At 44.0% G+C, this 22,127-nt stretch overlaps 1 protein-coding gene across 3 annotated transcripts in view; it reads right to left on the reverse strand.

The window, feature by feature from the left end:
* Positions 1–1,016: 1,016 nt before the first annotated feature.
* LOC147459849 (histone-lysine N-methyltransferase, H3 lysine-9 specific SUVH5-like) overlaps positions 1,017–22,127 on the reverse strand; it is a 50,319-nt gene continuing 29,208 nt past the window's right edge. For 2 of the 3 annotated variants that reach the window (XM_086511042.1, XM_086511044.1), the window contains 2 exons: positions 13,810–13,983; positions 1,017–1,560 (listed from right to left, as the gene is read on the reverse strand). The gene's annotated coding sequence lies outside the window, so the exon portion shown is untranslated. The remainder of the gene's footprint in view (positions 1,561–13,809; positions 13,984–22,127) is intronic. The other variant, XM_086511043.1, reaches the window with a different exon arrangement.

The following is a 22,127-nucleotide window of genomic DNA, read 5'->3' on the forward strand; positions in this document are numbered from 1 at the left end:
GTGTGTGTGTGTGTGTGTGTGTGTGTGTGAGAGAGAGAGAGAGAGAGAGATCCCTCACAAGAGATTATAAAACACATTGCGAACAAAATCGCGCTTGAATTTGGTCAGTTGAGCTTTAGTCCTAATAGCTACAACACCTTAACTTAGCTCACCTTACTTCGTTTTCCTGGCCACCACCTTAAAAATGAGAGCTAGAAAGGGTTGAGAAAGCTTCATTCCCTATTCCTACTACCAAAGTTAAAGATGACCCTGTCATAGAAAGGTACAAGCTAACCAAATCCTAAGCATCAGATAAAACTTAATTCAAAATTAAGCATCACATACAAACTACTTCAATTTTTGTCTTGAAAATTGAACCATTTGCTGCTACTTCCCGTGAATTCTTCTCGTGCCATTTACTACAAGCTTTATAGAGAGCTTGGGCAGACCTATCCAGCCTTCTCATGCATTTACTTAGCATAAACAACACTTTCCATTGAGCTGTGAAGTAAAGATTAGAGTAGTACAAGCACTACTGAATAGAAAAGTTGGAATGTTGTCTAAGCATTATAACCAACTTACTGTCAGAAATAATAATAGCTTCATGCTACCCTGAAGTTCATGTCATTTTACATATGGTGAGAAAAAAGTGATGTCGCACTCTTTCCTAAACTCAAGGTTTTTCTGACAATTGCATGTAAAATGTCATGATCTAAAGAGAGATACAACCAGTACAACTGTCAAAAGTAAGATTGAAGATAGCTTAAGCATATAAAATAGCTACTTTTATACACACAACCTTCATTATTGCAAGTACCTCACTTCCTAGCTTTCCTGCTGACTATCTTTTGCAAACCTCTAACTATCACATAAATTCCTCTCATAATACATCAAAACCTAGAGAGAAGTTTTCACAAGGCAGCTCACCTTCAGTGGAGTGATAAAATGAAAAGACCTTTCCGGTGCATGTCAGTCGATTGGACAGTCCATTTAGTGGGTTTGAGACCTTTGTCAAATGTAACTAATGGACACCACACTAGGAAGGAGAAAAGACTTTTCATTTCCATTTATTTTCCTTTTTTTAGAGGTACAATTGAAATTTGAAAGATGCCACTGGGTGTCATACCTTGGTCTTTATGCACCCGCACATCCACCTTACCCGCTAGGTCACTTTCAATCCCACCCCATCGCATCTCTTTTAGCGATTTAGCTTTGAATTCAATGGGTGCAATCAGAATATCAGCTCTGAAAAAACCCGTATGAACAAAAACACAACCAAAAAAATTCGTACCCAAACCACTCCCGTCTCAAGATTCTCACAAGTTAAACCAATGCCTTCAAATCATGCTGTCATTGTGTTGACCCCCCCTTGCCAGCTTGGTGATGCCACAATGTGGACAAATTACATCTGTCAAATCTGGCATGAGATGTAGCTCCTTAATTGACTTCATTCTTTCTTACTAATTGGTATTTACACAATTCCAATGTACAAACAAACTTCCCAACTCTTGCTTCAGACGCTATAAGCTGGTTCCAAGTTCGATCTTCTTCATAGTTTTACATTACAAGAAGCTTTATCATCTGCACATGGAGAGAGAATGTATTGTATGTGAGAGATACACGGAAGAAATAGATAATATTAAATGATTCTTCCATTTACATAAGCATACATATCAATCACCTATCAAAACCTTTCTGTTGTAGATACATGAAGGTGTGCACATATTCTATCGTAGAATATGGAAGAAATAGATAATATTAAATAATTCTTCCATTTACATAAGCATACATATCAATCACCTATCAAAACCTTTCTGTTGTAGATACATGAAGGTGTGCACATACCTTTAAATAAATGTGTGTGTGTGTGTGTGTGTGTTGGGGGGGGGGGGGGGGGGGGGGGGGGGGGGAGAGATGAAATAAAATGTTTATTTACGTGTGCAAAAGGCCTCAAAGACCTATGAGACCAGAAAATTACATCATCGTCCAAACGTCCAGTTTAAAAAATTAGAATAGGGTAACAAATGCTTAAATGTAAACAAATAAGTGAACCACTACAACCAGCTAGTAGATTATCTACAAAAGCCTGATCTCCTCGGTGGGCTGTCCCTGTAAGTACCCTCACATGAACTCTCTCACGGACCACTGCATCATGGTGTCAATCTCCTCCTTTGTAAAAAACCTCATAGGAGCTGCTCTATGCCTCTCAATATGACCTGAATGCAGCGATGGTAAAAATGTCGCTGGAGCTATTTGAGAGAGGTATGACCCCATCCAGATCTACTAAACTCTGTAGCTCTATCAAGGAGAGTCCCTTAAGCTGAAAACCGACATGTCTACGGGTCCTGCTGGGAGCTCCTGTTCTAGAAGTAAGTTGTCACCTGCCTTTGAATGGGTCCAACAATTCGTATCAGAGCAGGTTGCGCCCTCCCGGGCTTAGTCGCCAGCAACTCCAGCATACGCCTGCTCACTTTCTCCGATTTCAGTGAGCTTTGGCGAGCGTTCGCAGGTCAACAAAAATTTCGGGAGACTCAAACAGTATAGTCTGCTCAAATTTATCATTCGGGCATTTCGGGCTCCGTTTCCACTACAAGCAGTACTACACAGGCTATTTCGTCATTTTGTGCAGATTTTTTGTCAATGTCGTTTTCTACATAACAAGTCCCTTACAGTCTTCTACGGTTTGTGCTACATAGCACGTGTTGTTCCCGCTTCGTTTCTCCTCTTTTCGGGCAGTTGTTCTTTAATGAGAGAGTGCATGTGATCACAAACAGAGTGAATAGACACTGTGCGTGAAGGTGCTGAGACTGAGAGATAGAGAGAGAAGAGAATACTACACCAGGGAGTTGTCAAACCCTCCTCCGAAGGCCCCTCTCTCGATGGCGAGAGAGGTCTATGCTATTGATTGCACAATCTGGTACAAGACACTGATGCAAACTTGGAAAGCTACTATGCAATGAGCGGATACGACGATGACGACGACGACATGAATGTGTATCTTCTGTTGTACAAGATGCTGATAGAAAACGATGATCTTGCTGAGTCCTTTTCACAGAATTTTCTGTTGCTTCAAAACGCCACTTGCTGCCCTCTTAATCGATGCTGAAAACGCTGCTTGCTGCTGCCTGAAAACGCTAATTATGGCTGTAAAAAACGCTGAATAATGTTGTCTATAGGTGTTGCCCTGCTGGTCTTGAAAACGCTGATTATGGCCTGCTTGGAAACGCTGTTGCAGGGCTGAAAGGATCGCTGATGCACAATGCTGAAATCGCCAAAGACGGGGCTGAAAACGCTGATGTTTCCTGGTGGAAAAACGCCAGCCTAGGGAGGGGAAATCTTGCTTGAGAGAGAGAGGGAGGAACCTGCTGCACTTTTGTCTGTGTTCTCCTTGCTCTTCTGCCAAAGGTTTGCTTATATATAACTTTCACAAAATTGCCCTACCCAATTCCCAACAAAAGTCACTTAAAATAATAAGTGAAAAATGTCAAAAAAAGGGAAAATAGGTTCTGTGCACTGGAAAATGCTCCTGATGGATTCTGATGGTAATGTTGATGATCATGGTGTGTGCAACCAGAGGATGTGCATCTACTCTTAGTGCCTGTGCATGCACGGTCTGCGAACAGACTCACAAAAGTGCCAGAACGCTTCCTAAGCTAGACTGACTGGACTGACTGAACCCTTGCCATGCTGTAGCTTGTCCACGGACACATAGGTTGGATGTGTCACGTGACATCCCCTCCTTTATAAAGTGAGGTACTAGTACCGAGCTGCATGGCTTCCTTGTAGTCTGTCAACAACTCTAGGTTAGTCTGCCAACAACTCTAGGTAATCCTTGAAAAACTCTTCATCTACCCACACTGCTTCGTGGGTTCCGCGATCTTTGAACTTCAAAAAGTATTGTCTCAATTACTTCTTTGAACCATGTCGAAACTGATGCAACAACACTTGCTCCGGCTCCATGACTTCAGCTTCATCTATGATATCCAGTTCTTCTTCTTCCGAAATGTCCTTTGGAGGCGTTCCCTGAAACACTTTCAACCAAGAAACATGGAAAACATTGTGCATTGACCATGAGTTAGGCAATTGCAATTTCATTGAAACCTCATTTATCTTTTTAATGACTGGAAATGGATTATACATTCGAAAAGACAACTTGGGACACTGCTTTCCAACTTGCTTAAGACGTTGCTTCATGATTCAGATTCCTGAGCCTTAATTACCCGAAGCTTCACACTCTCAAAAATCTCATCCAATGACTGACTTTCAGCATTGGCAACAGGCATTTGATTGACCGAGTGAGTCAAAAGTGACCGGAACGCACGGCCAAAAGCTGCCTCATACGGAGTTCAACCAATGGCAGAGGAAAAAGAGTCATTCAAAATAGCCTGAATCAATGGGAAAAAGAGCTCCCAATGAGACTGCTGATCATGCAGATATGACTTTAAAACATCAAAAGCTAACTGATTGTAAATCTCTGTTTGACCATCTGACTGTGGATGAAAAGCCGATGAAAAATTCAACTTAGTGCCAAATTTTCAAAGAGTGCGTGCCAAAAAATGGACGTGAACTTATATCCCTATCTGAAACAATTGATTTTGGCAAACCACAAAGGGGATACCGATGTTGTATGAACAATCGTGCTACATCTTGTGCAGTAACTGTGGCTTTACAAGAAAACAACATACGAAACTTGCTGAAACAATCAACAATTGTCAAATATCGAGTGTTCCTTGAATGCAAACTAGGTGGAAGATTAGTCACAAAATCCATGGAAATATCTTGAAAAGGTCCATCGAGAATAGGCAACGAAAGCAAGAGGCCTTGCTGCTTACCACGAGGAGCTTTTATCTTTTGACATATAGTGCACTATGTGACATAACGAAACACATCTTTGCGCATTTTAGCCAATAAAAGAATCTTTCTATTTTTTCCAAAGTGGTGTTCATTCCCCTGTGCCCACCCGTGAGAGAATCGTCTGCATCATGCAATATGGTTGGCCTCAGAGAGGGCAACACACATAAACGTTGACGAAAATACAACAAACCGTCACGAATGAGATAGTTGCTTGGCCCTTGGGAAGCAAAGAAAGTGTTTCCAATGCTTAAGCGAGTGAATGACAGACAAAAGTTCTTCATCCATAAACCGAATAGTTCTTTTCCGCACTATTGAGTTTCTAACTAAGAAAAGCTACAGGACGACCATGCTGCTAAAGCACAGCGCCTATGGCGACATTGCTCGCATCCGTCCATACCTCAAAGGGGTCATCCCAAGAGGTAAGGATAAGACACGGTGCTTCTATCACCGCAGCCTTGAGAGCTACAAAAGCCTCAATGGCTGCTTCGGGCAAGTCTACGCGCTGACGGCGAGTCTTTACCCCTTTCAAAACATCAGTCATAGGTGCGGCAATGCGTGCAAAATTCTCTATGTGCAAACTATATGCTTGACATAAACCAAGAAAAGAACGCATAACATATGCAGTTTTGGGCAAATCCCAACTACGTACCTGTTCCACCTTTGCGGAATCTGGCTTGACGCCTTCTGCAAAAATGATATAACCCAGATAAGTGACTTCAGTAAGAAAAAATTCACTTCTTAGCTGCAATGTACAACTGACATCATCCAAACCGGTTAGTACCCTTTCGACATCCTTTTCATGTTGTTCCCACGATGCAAAAAAAATGAGAATATCATCCAAAAAGATGAACACACATACATCGACCATATCGCCAAAACGACCTACAATGAGACGATTAAATGTACCCACGACACCTGTCAATCCAAAAGGCATAACAACATACTCCCATTGCCCTCGCTCGGTGCGAAAAGCGGTCTTGAAGATGTCGCCTTTGAATACCCGCACCTGATGGTATCCACTCTTAAGACCGACCTTGCTGTTGCCTATGGTTACCAGGAACGGGAAATCGGAATGGGGAACGTGGAACGGCAACATGCATGAAATGCCATTCCCTGTTTCGAATACTCACGTTTGAAACACGGAACGGAGATTCGGAACGAGAAATTGGGATGGGAACGGGGAACGGGGACCTGAAAATGGCCATTCCCTGTTACTATGTCTTTGCCCCATTGAGCCTATCAAGGATATACTCAATGTGAGGTATCAGAAACTTATTCTTGACAGTCATCTTGTTCAATACCCTGTAATCAACACACAAACAAGACGAACCATCCTTCTTGTGAACAAACAAAATAGGAGCAGCTAAAGGACTTACACTAAGACGTACGAAACCTCTAGACACCAACTCCGTGAGTTGTCGTTCTAACTCTTCCTCATGTGTCTTGTTCAAACGGTAGGGAGCCTTACTGACAGGCTGGGCCCCCTCCATAAGCTCGATGCGATGGTCCTCCGGCCGCTCGGGTGGGAGACGGGGTGGAAGATCATCATGCAAAAAGAGATGCTTAAACTTGGTAAACAAATCTGAATACTTGTCTGGAGCCTAAATGCTCTAGGAAAGTGGAACAGCATAGATGAATGCCGCTTATACTCCTCGTCGTAATTCATGCTTTACCTGCACATGAGAAATGAGAGGCAAAGAATGCAGACCTTCCTCAGTACGAATGATGATGGGTGAGTCAATCTTGGCATTTAATGTGAGAGTGTTGGCCTCTCAATCAATGAGAGGGTTATGCTCACGAAACCATCTAATGTCCAAAAGCATATCACATCTTAAAAGAGGAGACACGAGAAATTTCCTACGGAAAGCAGCTTGTTGAACGGTAAACAACACATCAAGGCACTCTTTCATGATGAGAGAGTCCATACCAAGAGCGAAGCCAAAGACCTCAAGAGGAGATTTCTGACTAACCTCTAGGTGAGCTCTCTCAACAAGAGAGGCACTAATCAGAGGTAGTGATGTGTGTGAACACACTTAGGACCGTCGGGGCATTTTTTCCCTCTCTAGGAGGTTATTTCCCCCGTGCATTGTATATACGCCCATCATTCTAGGGCTATCTATCTTTCCATTGTGCACTAAGTAAAACACTCTCTATTTTGTGCCTTGAGCTTCCTTCGTCTTCTCTAAGTTGTGTGTGTTTTCGTGCAACCCTAATTCCAACACTCGATAGATAATACGGTACTCCAAAGATCCCTAGTACGCGAAATTTTCGACGAAGCATCCACCTGGTGTGGTGTACTCTTGATGGCGTGCTTCCATCCACTCACCTCTCAAGTCGACTCTAAAGAAGAAACCTACACTGGCGACATCTAGACAAAAAGTGGACTCGCAAGATGAATTTGACGAAGCTATAGAGCGACGAGTCAGCAAACTCATGGAGACCAAGAAGCAGTCACGGAAAAAGAGTCGATTGCGGCTACTCGGGTCGCAAATCTATCTTTCAGGCGGCCAGCAAACCGAAGAAGGGTGTTCGCTTCGATGATTACACCATCGTCCTCTTCTGACAGTTCAAAGAGTTCCTCTTCCTCTGACTCCAGTGACGGGAGCAGAAAAAATAGGAAGTGAAGAAAGCAAGAAAGGCAAGAAGAAGGTAAAGAAGAGTAGATCCCGCAAGAAGTCTCGAAAGCAATCAGACAGTTTGGATGAGGACTCCTCGTCCTTGGAGAGTTCATGTGAGAATTCTAGGTGCTAATCCTTAATTAAGTACTTAAACTCATGATTAAGACTTGAGAAACTTGAACTGTACTCGAGACAAGACTTAGAAGACTCTGTGTTTGATTGATTGAACTGTTGAAAACCGAGTACAATAGGCTCCTTATATAGGAGACGAAGAGACATAAATGAAAAGACACGTCTCATGGTGAAGAGACGCGACTTTAGACGTAAAGATACATACTTTCGACGAAGAGCTACAACCATTGGGCGAAAAGTCGCACCCGTAGAGCGAAGGGGTATGACCAGTCGTTAAAGGAGTGTGGCTTATGGCGAAGAGGCACGTCTCTTGGGCGAAGGGGTGTGAAATCTTCGAAAATCTTCAATCTTTGAGTTATCGGAAACCTTTGTCTTGAACCTTTTCTTCTTGCGAAATCTTTTTGCTTTGACTGCCAAGTCCCATATCATTGCATTGTTCAAAGACTTTCTAGAGGAATCTGGCTTAATCAGGTTGACTGCAACAAGAGGTTGATCTTCAAAATCCTTCGTGTAATGTAAGCCTTCTGGTTCAAAATCTTCCAATAATGAATCCCAAAATTCTTCATAATCATCTTCAAAAACTGTCACTTCACGACGTGCAATTGGCATATCATCATCCAGTAAAGAATCAAAGAAAGCATAGTCGTCTTCAGACTCAGAATCTGCAACTATATCTTTATCTTTGTTTTCATCAATTGATTCAGGAGAAGTTAATGAATTCAAAAATTCATCAATAATAATATCTGCATCTGTATCGGAAATCATATTCTCTTCATAATCCACTGTATCATGTTGTTTGACTTGTATACGTGAGGCTTGAATCACTCTTTCCGCATGAGAAAGCCCGTGTAAAGTCAATTCACGTCCATCTTTGAACAAATTGATAATATGTCCTCGAAAGCTAATTGCTGGATCATATTGGATAACCAATGCTGACCAAGAATCATGTCGTAATAAGATAAAGGCATGACTTCAAAATCCAGTTGACCTACATAAGTTTGAATCTTGAACTGCAATTGTCGAACTGTCTGATCACAAGTCAAAATTGATCCATCTGCTAATTCCACATCATATAAGTGAGATGTCTTCTGAGTTCGTAAGCCAAGCTGTCGAACTATGTGAGTGCTGACGAAATTATTCGAGCATTCGCTGTCCACCAAAATATTGATGGAGCGACCATTCAGAGTTCCAAGAAGGCTCAAAACTTGCTTTGAGAGAGGCTCCAAAACTGAAGAATTGCACTGAGCATGCTTCATAAGAATACTCGTCTACTCTGAGACACGAATCGTATTTGACCACAGATTTTCCTTTATCCTTAGCAGAGTCTGGTTGTTCAAAATTTGATGATATTTCCGCGTTGGAATTTCTTTTCGAATTAGACGGATTTGGTCTCTTTGGACATTGATACCATCTATGGTCACCACTGCAAATTGTACAATAATCCTTTCTTCTTTGAAGTCGAAGATCTATTTGACGAAGAGCCTTGCTGAGTATTGGAATGCCAATCTTGAGAAAAATCACGTCCTTTACCACGATCAAGTGAAGGAGCATGTGAAGAAGATCTACTTTCAGATTGTCGATCTTGAGAATAGAACCTTGAAGTTGAATAAGGTTGCGTTGCTTGCTGTCTGAACTAAGACTGATGTTGCTGACTTTGGCTATAGTTGTCTCTGCGATCGCGCTGTGAAAAGCGAGCGCTATTTGAAGATCTGTCACAAGGAAGAAAATTCCGTGTAGGGCGCCGATTATCGCCAAGACGCTCCACATAGGCAATTGCAGCATCCAAGGTGGTAGGGTTGTATTTGTGCACATCATCCTTCAGGTTGGGTTCGACTCCGTCGATAAAGCTGTGAAGTTTATCAAAGGAACTAAGGGTCTCTATCTCTAGAGTTAGCCTTTGAAACTTTGTGATGTACGCGGCCAAGGAACCTGTCTGGCTCAGGCGGCGAAGAGAGGACCGGGCATGAAAATCCGCATTGGCAGGTTCGAACGCATTGCAAATAGCATGCCGGAATTTATCCCAATAAGGTGTGTGTTTACCATCAGCAACCCGTTGTTGCCACCAAAGAAATGTTGTGTCCTTGAGCAGAGAACTAGCAAGTGCAACTTTTTTACTCTCGATCAAATCTGTGTTTGATAAGCAAACCTCCATTTTGAACAGCCATTGGTCCAGCACGCGCTTGTCGCGGCGACCATTATACGGTTCCGGCAATTTAACATCAAGCTTCTTCTTCTGTGCAGCATTAAAAAATTTATAAAGTAATCGAAGTTTGCGATTGTCTACCTCTTCAATTGGATCTGGTTCGTTTGGTTCGTCCACTGAAGCTTCGGAAGAAGGTGTTGAAGATGCTGCATTAGTAGTTCGAGAAACAACAGGTCGACTTCAAGAAGTGTTTTCCGTGTGCATCTCATCCAAGCGAGTGTGAAGTGATGCGAGGCGTATGGAAAGTGTAGCCATCTACTCCTTGATAAGAGTAAGGTCAGATTGACTACCTCCATCCTGTGAATTTGGCATGGTTACGTCTCAAAAGGAACTCGAACAAGTGCAAGTTCTGGGTCACGAACAAGTTCTGGGACGGGTTCTGAAGAATCCGAAATAATAATGACCTTGGGTGTCGGGAGCGGGTGCGTCGGCAAAATTGCGTCGGGAATCTCGTCTATGTACGAGAGATAAGGCATGGGAATCCAGAATTAATCGCCATCCATCGCGTGCATGAAGCCGATGCGAGCAAATTGCCAGCGCCAGAAGGGGAATTCCACCACGCGGGAGAGAGAGGAGGGGTTGAATGCGTAAGTTGCACCGTCTGTTCTTTTACGCTACTGGTCTTTTAGTTTGTGTTTTTTTTTTTAAATGTTTGGTACCCAATGGGTACCCACTTAAAATGATTGGACGGCCGGCCAATTCCCTTAAAATTTTAAGGGGTGGCCAATGTGTAATAACTTCAGCACTGGACTTTTTTTTAAAAACACTGGCTGGGCAGTAGATTTAACGCAGCGCTGCTTATTGCCTTCCGTAGCATATTTTTTACGAAAGGTTGCCATTGTCGGCTGGCTGCGCTGATTATGCCCCTTGAGAAGGGTGCCTTTTGGGTTGGGTGTAGCATGCAGAGGGTCACCAACGAAGAGACACCGGCGAAGAGGTGCAAAGCAGCCCGCATAAAATTCAGCCTGTCGGAGCAGGAAGTCCGCCAAGGGGTGCTCACACGAAGGGGTACTCACAAGTACACCTTATCACTTGAAAAGGCACACACTTCCGCTCGTACCCATGCAGCAGCACGAGAATCACGTATGCACACAGCCATGCTGCTGCTTCTGGTTGATTGTATTATGTTTTTTTTATACGAGAACAGAAGTAATTTATGTTACCTCTGTCGAGATGTGTGCGTAGGCCACCGTTCTTCAAATTCCATACAACGCCGAGAAGGGGGGGTAGAGTGTAGCGTCAAGGGTGAGAGGCTCACAATCGTAGGGTCCCGGGAAAAAATTTTGCTCTGATACGACTGTGAGGATTCTAGGTACTAATCCTTAATTAAGTACTTAAACTCATGATTAAGACTTAAGAAACTTGAACTGTACTCGAGACAAGACTTAGAAGACTCTGTGTTTGATTGATTGAACTGTTGAAAACTGAGTACAATAGGCTCCTTATATAGGAGACGAAGAGACAATGAAAAGACACGTCTCATGGTGAAGAGACGTGACTTTAAACGTGAAGGTACATCCTTTCGGCGAAGAGCTGCAACCATTGGGCGAAGAGTCACACCCGTAGAGCGAAGGGGTGTGACCAGTCATCGAAGGAGTGTGGCTTTTGGCGTAGAGGCACGTCTCTTGGGCGAAGAGGTGTGACCATCCAAGCGCATGGATCCTCCTTGGCATGGCGCTTTGTCACGTGACACATCCAACCCTATGTGTCCGTGGACAAGCTACAGCATAACAGGGTTCAGTCAGTCTAGATTAGAAGTGATCTTGCACTTTTGTGAGTCTATTCGTAGACCGTGCATGCCCAGTCACTTAGCATAGATGCATATCCTCTGGTTGCACACAGTATGATTATCAGTATTCCCATCAGAATCCATTAGAATCAGTTAGGGGAATTTTCCAGTGCATTTAGCCTATTTTCCCTATTTTTGACATTTTTCACTTATTATTTTTAAGTGACTTCCCAATAAAAGTAGGTAGGGCAATTTTGCTAAGTTAATATATAAGCAAACCCAAGTTAGCACTTTCTGGCAAAAGAGGCAGCAAGAGCTTCCCACTCAACAGGCAACTTCTCAGCAGTACCCCCCCCCTCAGCACCCCTAGCGTTTCCAAGCCCTAGGCCAACCTCCCCCTTTCCTTGGCGTTTTTCCCACATCCAGCCATCGCCATCCAAGTCCCCTTCTTGCCTAGCGTTTCCACCACCTATTGGAAGCAGTCTTAGCCTCTCACTAACGCTAGCCATACTAGCAAACCTTCAGCGATTTCAGCCCTAAACCCCAGCGTTTTGGGATTGCAGACCCTCAGCAAACTCAGCGTTTTTCCCCTTCAGATTCAGCCCTTGAAAACGCAGCATTGACAGTATCTACAGCAGGAAATTCGGCCAATCAAAACGCTGCCCTAACTTACAGATCATCGGTGTTTTTAGCATGCGACAACAGCCCATAAAAACGCAGCCAAGCTTTGCATCATTTCAGCGTTTTTATTCAGCCAAGGATCCTCGACAAAACAGAGAAATTCAGCCATACGAATCAGCCCCAAGACCATCTAGAACCTCAGCATTTTCCCCCATTGTGGACAACAGATAGAAGAGGACCCAAATCAGCCATAAAGTCATCATCGTTGTCATCGACATAGCCCCCATTTGCATCAGTCCATGCATCGTCGTCGTACACCTTTGTGCAATCAAAGTTAGACCACTCTCGCCGACGAGAGTGGGGCCTTCGGAGGAGGGTTTTACAACCTCTTGGTGTCGTATCTCTTCTCTCTCTATCTCTCAGTCTCATTCACTTGGGCGCACAATATCCACTCACTTTGTTCGTGATCATGGAACTATCCATAAGACGGAAGGCTTTCTCCTTCCCTAAGAACTAAAAGGAACCTTGAGCAATAAAGATCACTAATCTTGAGAAAATACAACATTCATTCCGCTGCACCTTACACACTTTGCGTATCTGCAACTAGGAGTAGATGTATTGTTGTTAACATAGTCACAATCGTGATAGTTCAGATTCCAATGAGTCGATGTACAAGAAGAAGAGAAAATATATGTACCGAGCAAGCTTGTACGACCATCTTGAAGGTAAGGGCAAGAAGGCCAAGGATGTTAAGGCGGGCAGGCTCTAAACTTTGAGACGTTTTCAAGCTTTAGGGATTCCCACAGATCCCTAGCTTTTATCCAGCAGTTTGACATCACCTTTTCGAGAGGGCATTACTCAAAGCACTCTAAAATGCCCAGACATGGTGGTCTACCCTATTGGTGCGCAAGGAAGCACCAACCAAGTGGTTGCAGTTCAAAAGAGTTTTCACTTCTTCATGGATCACATAGGAATACGAACAAGATATGATCACCGCTTAGAATCATCTGAGATGACAAAAGAATGACACTTTGGATACCTATTGTCAGAGATTTTGGGATACGTTTCTACCTATTTCCTACTTTAAAAAGATAACTTTCAAGAAACAAGTTAAGCGGTTTTGTTATGGACTTTCCAAAGAAATACGAAGTTAACAAAAATGCCAAGTACATCTATTGGGGGCTGAAACTCTCAGACAAAAACTCCGCCTCTCACATATTCTACTGAGTGTAATGTTTGTCAATTTTCTTTTTTGTTAGACTACTTTCAGCAATTTGCTAGACTATCAACAGTAGCTATTTGTGCTCTATGTGCGAGTTACAACAAAGCTAAAGTGTAAGGTCTCTAGGAACGGAGAGCGGTTGCAACTACTTTTCGAACAAAATAAAGAAAGAAATACCACCAAGGGCATGCCAACGCGTCTCGAAGGAGAACTCCGTCTCTCTTGTACCTTGTATGTCTCGACGTCTCCAAGACAAATCACAAAATGCCTAGTAAAAGTGAAGATATTGCACTACAGGTGGAAGTTTATGCATACTCAATTCCTCTTGTAAGTATCATACAAGTTAAGAGACCAAGCAAAGACATCTACTTGCTAGTATTTAGACCTTGCAAAAGAAGTTGAGAATAAGCATAATGATGTCAAATGCAAGAAAGAACACTAACCGACTTACCAAATGTAGGATAAACTTTTTGAAGCAATTTGGAGATCGCTTTACAAATTCCCTTCCACTGAATTTCCATCCAAAAGATCACAAGATCGACTTGCTTCAAGAGAGGTCCATTCAATCAAACTTTGATACAACAAAAAAGAAGGGTCCTTGTGTGTATGTACAGATTTCACCATCCTAAACAAAAGTAGATTGAAAAATAGGTAATCAATTCCAAAGATTGACAACATACTCGAAAGATTGATGATCACTTCAATTTTTAATCGAAGAGAGATGGAAGCGGGGGTCATCAACAAATACAAATTGCATCCAAAGATATTTCCAAGATAATATTTAGAATTAACCTTCAAACATATAAATAGTCAACCTTTTGTCTTTTGATTAATGCTCCAACCACCTTCAAGCGGATGACTGATAAATTTTTATCAATACTGAAGTTAGTATGACACTTTCTTTGGCGGCATTACTATCATCTCAAAGTATGTGTAAGCACACAAACAACACTTAATTTTTATCTTCAAAGGACTATATAAACACAAAATGTCTATAATTTGTTTATCTAACTAGAACGTTAGATATCCCAAAAACATACTTTGAGTGGGATTCAGATAATGAGAGATTTGTTCAAATACCACCAAATATGGAAGAAACTTTGTGAATATGATATATGTATGCATGTTCGTGTGAAAAAAAAGGTGTTTCAAGGGACTCGTAAAGAGCAACTAACTCATCAAGAAGTCAACAAGATGATTCATCTACACCTAAATGACTTACAAAATTGATTTGATGTTCAATGTGAGCAGCCACATGTGGTTTACATGAAAGGGCATTTGCCACCACATTCTTTTTCCCAACTACATGCACAATCTTGAAATGGAGTTGAGACAATAGATTTGCCTATCTCATCTACTTCTCAGAAAACTCAGCCTAAGTAAAATAGTATCTCACCCTCTGATGATTTGTATGCACAATAAAATCTGCACCCAACAAGTAATGCTTCCAAGAGCTTAACTGCCAATATCCCTTTCTCAAAATCTTGGAACTCGCTCCACCTTAGTGAACAATCTACTCTGATAGGCGCTACCTGTCACGAGGACGTGGCAACTACTAACCTTAGTTGTTGGTTTCTTTCCAATGATTTTTGTTTTATTTTTGAGACCCTCTTTTTGAAGTTGCAAATGGTCGGACATTGTATGGCCAATGTAAATGGTAGTTTCACCTACAGACGGGAAGTTGGTCGGCACTGGAATTCGTATAGTAAGAGGATGTCTAGGCTCAGTGCAAGATCATGTAGGTCCCCCCGTCGCACTTAGCAAGTTGGTGGATACTAGGAAGTGAACTCAATAAAGGCATAAAGTCAAGGTGGGATCACCAACAGAAAGTATCCGACAGTTGGGCCACATTGCACTTTTGGATGCGGTCCCAATGAGGATAGATGGTCAGATGACCAGTGGGAGCCCAACGGAAGCATCTCTAAAAATTAGGGAACTGCTATTTTGGGCCGTGAAATGTGTTCGTGTCATTACCTTCGGAATGACAAGGGGAACATTTTACAACTCTGCCGCGAAGTCAACTGGGTAACCAGTCGGGAGATTTTTAGGCGGCAACCCCGAAACGGGAAAATATCTGTAAACGCGCCAAGTGGCACATTTCTGTGCACTTTCCTCGTGCATGAAGAAGTGGTGCTGAATTTAGAGAGAGAAGGCTCATTTGCAACTTCCTGTCACACGTTAAGAGCTATGGAGTGCTTCCTTTCCACTCTATGTACAGTGTGGTGCTAGAAGTGATGCCCTGCACACTACACACCGCTCGCTCTCTCCCCTACGTGCAATTATGTGATACCCCACAAGAGGGCTCTTCATTTGACTGATGTACAGCTGTGTGGTTTCATGTTTTTGTGCTGAGGCAAGAGCCTCCTTGAGCACGAACAGGGGTAGCTAACTGCTACTTCAAAGCAGGCACCGGTGAGGGTCATAACCTCACCGTACAGGTGCGTTTTCAGTGCTGTCCATGCGCTGTAATTTGACTGTTTTCAGCCATACGGACGCCAGAACCATTGGGAACATTGCCCCATTGGTAGAGGACAGTTCGGGGACTGTTTAAGGCTGAAAACAGAGCAAAAACGAGTAGATACAGCGTGCTTTACAGTGTGCTAGGTTTATGCCAGTGGAAGTGAGTTCCAACAGGGGAATTGGTTTCACGCAAGTTTTGGGGCTGTTATGCTCCCGAAATTTGGCCAAAACAAGTCGTATCTAGCTGGATACAGGTAAAGGATCCCCAGGACTCTACTTTGTAATTTACCCTCTCAAAGTATAAGGAAATACCGAAAGGGCGCCAATTTTGGAACCTACAAGTTGTCGACGTCTGCTCGAAGCATTCTAGCTTCCGAGCCGTGTGTATGCCCAAGTGTTAATTCTCGCCGTAGGCTTCCTTTGCACGTTCTCTCTGTGTGTGTCTAAGGTAAAGAATTTCGAGTGAAAGCCAAAGCCTGCGGGCCGGTTTCACTACCATATGACCCTCCTGCTATAAAACAGCCCCAGTGCTACTTCCACATGCATCACAGTGAACTTCATTGGGCTTCTGTAAATCTGGCAACAAACAAACCGATCCTATAGTGAGCTTCTCTTTCAACCTTTTAAACCAAGCAATCTCCTTTTTATTCCAACAAAAAGGAACACCTTTCTTGGTCAGATCATGTAAGACTTAAGTAGCTGCAACCTCTGCAAAAAGCCAGATGATGTGTCTATAATATAAACACATACCTAGGAAACTACTCACATCATGTACAGTTATGAGGTAGTTGTAACAGGAAGGCACCACGTGCCAACAGAAAAGAACAGACCGAACAAACTTAAAGCACTTCAAATAACATTAAACTTGTTACAGGCTTGGACACTCCAAGCAAGAAATCAAGCAACACACGAACAGAAACTTCAAAATCAAACTTTACTAGAGAGAGTGTCACAAACTATTGACGTGGCTTGACAAAAACTATTGACGTGTCAAGCCACTGAAGAACGGAGCCAACCTACAGATCTTGGCCGAGGAGCCTAAACCCTAAGTGAAGAAGCAGAAGCAGCAGAAGAAGTTTTACCAACTTACAGAGTCTTGCCGAGTGGCCTATTTTTAAAGAAGAGTTCCGACCAACTCATGGGACCCCTAAAGCCCTTAAAATAAAGTCCGACCACACACACACTTAATCTCTTGCGAAAAAGGTGATGACGTGGCAGCTGTACAAACACCCGCAATTTACGCTAATGACGTGGCAAGTTGTACGCACTTCCGCGTTTTACGCTGGACAGCTGACGTGGCAATTGTGCGGAACTCCCTATTTCGCACTGGCAGCTTTTTGGTGCTAGAGCTTTTGAAGACCACATGCTTGCGAGTTTGATGATTTTCATGTAACTGCTTTTCATAGGACAAGGGCCTTTAAATATGTGCAGAGGGCTCAGTCTCTGGCATTCTTCCAAGTGAAGGTGCAGAGCACGAGTATCGACATTGTACTGAGTTCAAGCAATATAAAAAAATACCGAAAGGGGCGCCAAGGTTTGGGGCTAGTGCTCTCTCGGGGTGGAACTCCACCCCTCCCCGTCTCGTGTGTCGTGCTCTCTCTCTCTCTCTCTCTCTCTCTCTCTCTCTCTCTCTCTCTCTCTCTCTCTCTCTCTCTCTCTCTCTCTCTCTCTCTCTCTCTCAGTTCAGTCTGTTCTTTTCCGTTGGCACGTGGTGCCGGTCTCATCACACACACACACAAAGTCTCGGCACGGCACGATTGAGTTCGCACCCAGAAGCACTAGCCCCAAAGATCGGCGCCCCTTTCAGTATTTCTTTATTATTGCTCACATCAAAGTACAACTCTTGAGGGTCTTCTACTCTCAGACTCTGTGTCCATATACTTTGCAGAGTGAGAGGCCCAAGGGCTCTAATAAACTTACATGGGATGCCTAAAAGCAAAGCCTTGAAAAGCTTTAGTTCTAAAAGCACTCTAACCCAAAAGCATCTACTTTGAAAAGCTAGCGTTGAAGAGTCCAAAAGCAACCAACGTGATTTGCGGAAAACCATACAGCTTGCCACGTCAGCATGTCAACGCGATTTACGAAAATCTCTTTGAGAGTTCAAGCTTCTGTCTATTAAGGTTTTGGGTCCCACGGCCCGTGCTCATAAGTTCTTTCAATTGGTCGGTTCAGTCTCTCTTGTCCACTCGGCCATTTCTCTTTGAGTTGGACATGCTACATCATCACTTTGTACGACACACGAGACGCACAGTGGCAGAGTTTCACCCCAAGAGAGCACTAGCCCCAAACCATGGCGCACCTTTCAGTATTTCTTTCTATTGCTTCCAATCATTGTAGCTCCTGCCTCCTCCAATCCTCCGGTGTCAACCAAAACAAAATCCGCGCCAACGCCACCAAACCGCATCTCTGTGTGGCTCTCAATGTAAATGAGCTGAGAGTGGCCTACTGCCCAAGTCGGGGGATAAGTCTGATGTAAGGTTACAGAGGGTGAGTGTAAGCAACTCTTAAGGTAGCAATCCAAATGATCAGGAGTGTAGAAGAGCAACTACACTACCATCCAAGCCAAGCTCCGAATGACTCCGGATATAGTCGCCTAATGATGCCTGATCTCCCGCATCTCGCGGGTAAACTCTCTAAGAGAGTCCAAAGCACTGAAGTCCCACTCCAATATGTGGATCCAAGCAATGAACCTGTCCAAGAGAGATCCAAGATCCTCTCCCTAAGTCCACATAGATGCCCTTGTGTAAGCAAGTGATCTGACGTATCGAGGTCAAGTGGTAAGTGTCTGTTCACCCAAGATGGTGGTGTCTTCTCTGGAAATGTCGGAATCCCATATGCCATGAGCATGGCCATGTCTCGTGTGAACTCCTCTGATAAGTGCATAGGTGTGTCCATAGCAAACCACAAGTCACCACCCCCTGTGGAGTGTGCAACCATCGAATGATGGCTGGAATGAATGGATCTCCCAAGGATCATACGCCCGTAGATGATCAAGCCGATGTCGAAGATACCGTGTACTATAGCAATCACTGAGAGACCGCATGGACCACCACCGGATGGTGTCTTGGTAGGAGGTAACGTCATCCTCTGTGAAAAACACAAGCCATGTGGCTGATGTCCACCCAAAAACGCAATTGTGAGGTGATGAAAACTCTTCTGCCCAGCGAATCTCAACGTACTCGTACACTCCCGGCATAGTCTCGAGCGCTGCAGAGGGTGTAGGAAGGGCAGGGAATCATTGTCACAACCCGAGGTGGGCTGCAAACAGAGAAAAACAGCAGTGGTATATGGCTGAAATCTGAAGTAGATGTAGAGGAATCTGAGCCGGTCCAGGCACCGGATGCCTAACCGGGTAGATAGGGTAAGATCCGGCAAGATCTAGGGTTGGGAAGCTGAGCGCTGTCCCTCCATGCTAAAAACGCAGCAGATCTCGAAATTGCAGCTGTTCCCCAACAAAAACGCTAGGGCAGCAGAAAACGTTGATGGAGGAAGGGGTTTTCCAACGCTGTCCCTCCGATGCTGAAAACGCAATAGATCTCGAAAAGGCAGTTGTTCCCCAACAAAACCGCTAGGGCAGTAGAAAACGTTGATGGAGGAAGGGGTTTTCTGGTGACAGAAATGTCCGAGCAGTGTAGCGCTGGCAGCCAGGAAGTGATCATCACTGGAAGAAGCAAAAAACGCAGGTGGAGAGGGGTCCTCCGCGATGAAAATACTCCAGATTTCATTGTGTGCCTGGATTTTTGCAAAACACTGGCAGATTTGTGTTCCTTTTGCAGATCTGCAGTTCTCCAACAAAAATGCAAGGGGAGGGTTGAGGTCTTCCCGAGGGATGTCCTCCAACTGATGGCGCCCCCCCTCTTGGTGTAAAACGTTGGCTACTTTTGCTTCTTGGGAGGAAAACCTCATGCGGATGAAGCGTCTGGTCCCAAGACCATGGAAAGCTCAAGCTGCTGATACCTTGTGATGCCTGAGCTCTGATACCATGTGAATGGGTGCACGCGTGTGTGTGTGTGTGTGTGTGTGTGTGTGTGTGTGTGTGTGTGTGTGTGTGTGTGTGTGTGTGTGTGTGAGTGAGAGAGAGAGAGAGAGAGAGAGAGAGAGGGAGAGAGAGAGAGAGAGACCACAAACGCAAGATATGGTGAAGAGGGGGCGATCAGCCCCCCCTGACTACCATGAGCAGAAGACCCAATACACAATGACCAGATGATGGAAGTGGGTACCCCCTGGCCCCATAAATAGGTGCCCAAGGGGAGGTAGGGCAATGCCTAGAAAATTCCCCCACGACCCAACAAGAAATAAAGTAAATATGAGGACGCCCGAACAAAGTGGGTGGTCGGCCCAGAAGTGGGCGGCCGAACAATGGAGCCTATATGCATATGCAAAGGGTGGCCAGCCCGGAGGCACACTAGCCGTACATGTATGCCCTAGACCTGTGAAGCAGCAGAGTGGTGTAAGTCTAACAGCACTTCAATCTCAACCGTCTGAATAGTCTGAGGAAACATCAGTTGATTCCCCTGCTTCGTCGAGACCCTCAAATGCACTATCATCCGATTCCCTTTCTTCTCCGGAATCCTCCGATGAGCTTGCAATTGGTTCCCTTGGTTCATTCTCTTCACTAGAAGACTCTTGCCCTGTTGAGATGGACACTAGCCTATCCGTAGGATAAGTCGATGAGCCGGCATACATTTCAAAACCTTGCTTAGATTGTCCCATAAGTCTTTGAAAAGAGTCAGACTTCTATTGGAGACAATACTATCAAATCTTTTTTGGCAAACCACAACAAAACCTTTCAGGTGCTACGGAAGTATTTGAGGATTTAGCTCGGATCTAGTACTTAGCACAAACAAAAGGTTACTTTACTTCACTTGAAAGAACTGAACTAAACTAAACTAAATGAAAGAGAGAGAGAGAGAAAAGAGAGACGACACCGCATGTCGGGTCCCAACCACCCTCAAAGGCCCCCTTGCTTTGTTGCCAGAGCAAGTACTTGCTTTATTTCTTGCACAAATGATGATACAATGATGCTAAATGCTGAGATGTTGGGATGCTAATGGGTACTTGATGCTAGTGATGATGGGTATTACTAAGATACTGATGGGTATTGCTAGTACTTGGTACTGTGGATACTTGGTGCTTGGTACAGCGGGTACTTGGTTCTAGATGCTAAGATGCTTGGCGATGCTTGATGACGGCGACAATGACAATGACGATGACGACGATGAGAGGTACTTGTGTTGCGGTGCTGTTGAGGTGCTAATGGGTATTGTTGGAGATACTTGGTACTACGGCGACGACGACGACGACGACGACGACGGCGAGGCTGTGGGCTGATCTGCTATAGCCAGGGACGGCGATGGCTGAAAACTGAAAACGCTGGTGATACTATGGCCTGAAGGCTGAAATCTACAACGAGGCTGAGGTTATGGGCTGAAATCAGAAACGCCCAGGGCTGAATGCTGAACTGAGAATAGGCTGAAAACACTGGCGAGAAAACGCTGGGGTGCTGACACTACGAGTATTGATGTTGCAGGTACTTCTTCTGCTGCCTTCTCTAGCGCCCAAAGGGCTTCTTTTATAGGTCTTTTAGCCATTTGCCCTACCTACTTTTAATAAATGTCATGTCAAAGTCACTTATTAATAAATGACTTAAGTGACCGTTCATATGCCTATATGCTGAAATGTTGTATTGTGCAAGAGAGGGTATGCACGTCCTGCTAGAGGCTCACAAAGTACCAGGCTAGGTCCTACGCTAGACTACGATTGATGCTAGATTGTAGCACAAGCATGTCCACGTGGCGCAACTGCAAAGCGCACGTGACAAAACCGCTCAATCTGGTCCCTCAAAGTGATCCTTCTAGACCAGGACACTCGCAAATGAGTATCCCAAAACCTCGGGCAGTAGTCATCCAATGTATCTTTCTTAGTCATTCTCTGAAGATGCCAAGCAGTGATGACATCTTCTTCATATTCTTCTGATATCCAGGTTGATGTGAAAAATTTCTTGAATTTTACCCACATTTAGGTGCTTCCCTGCATAACAACAAAGTAGATCACCATGTTTGTGCATTTCCTTTCAACTAAGATGCCACACTTCGCACTTTGGAGCGTTCCGAGAACCAACCTCCTGAGAAGGCGACGTCAAACTGTTGTATAAACTCAAGGACTCCATAGGCGTTCTGGTAGCTTGAAAACGTGTCAAACCTGATGGCCCAACCCGCAATAGACTTGGACACTCCAAGCCGAAGATCCAGTGCAACACAAGCAAGAAAACTAGAAGAACTAAACAAAACTAAGAGAGAGACGACCCGG

The sequence above is a fragment of the Adiantum capillus-veneris genome, chromosome 4, assembly GCF_014529385.1.
Source record: "Adiantum capillus-veneris isolate H3 chromosome 4, ASM1452938v2, whole genome shotgun sequence".
In the NCBI taxonomy this organism is placed as follows: Eukaryota; Viridiplantae; Streptophyta; class Polypodiopsida; order Polypodiales; family Pteridaceae; genus Adiantum; species Adiantum capillus-veneris.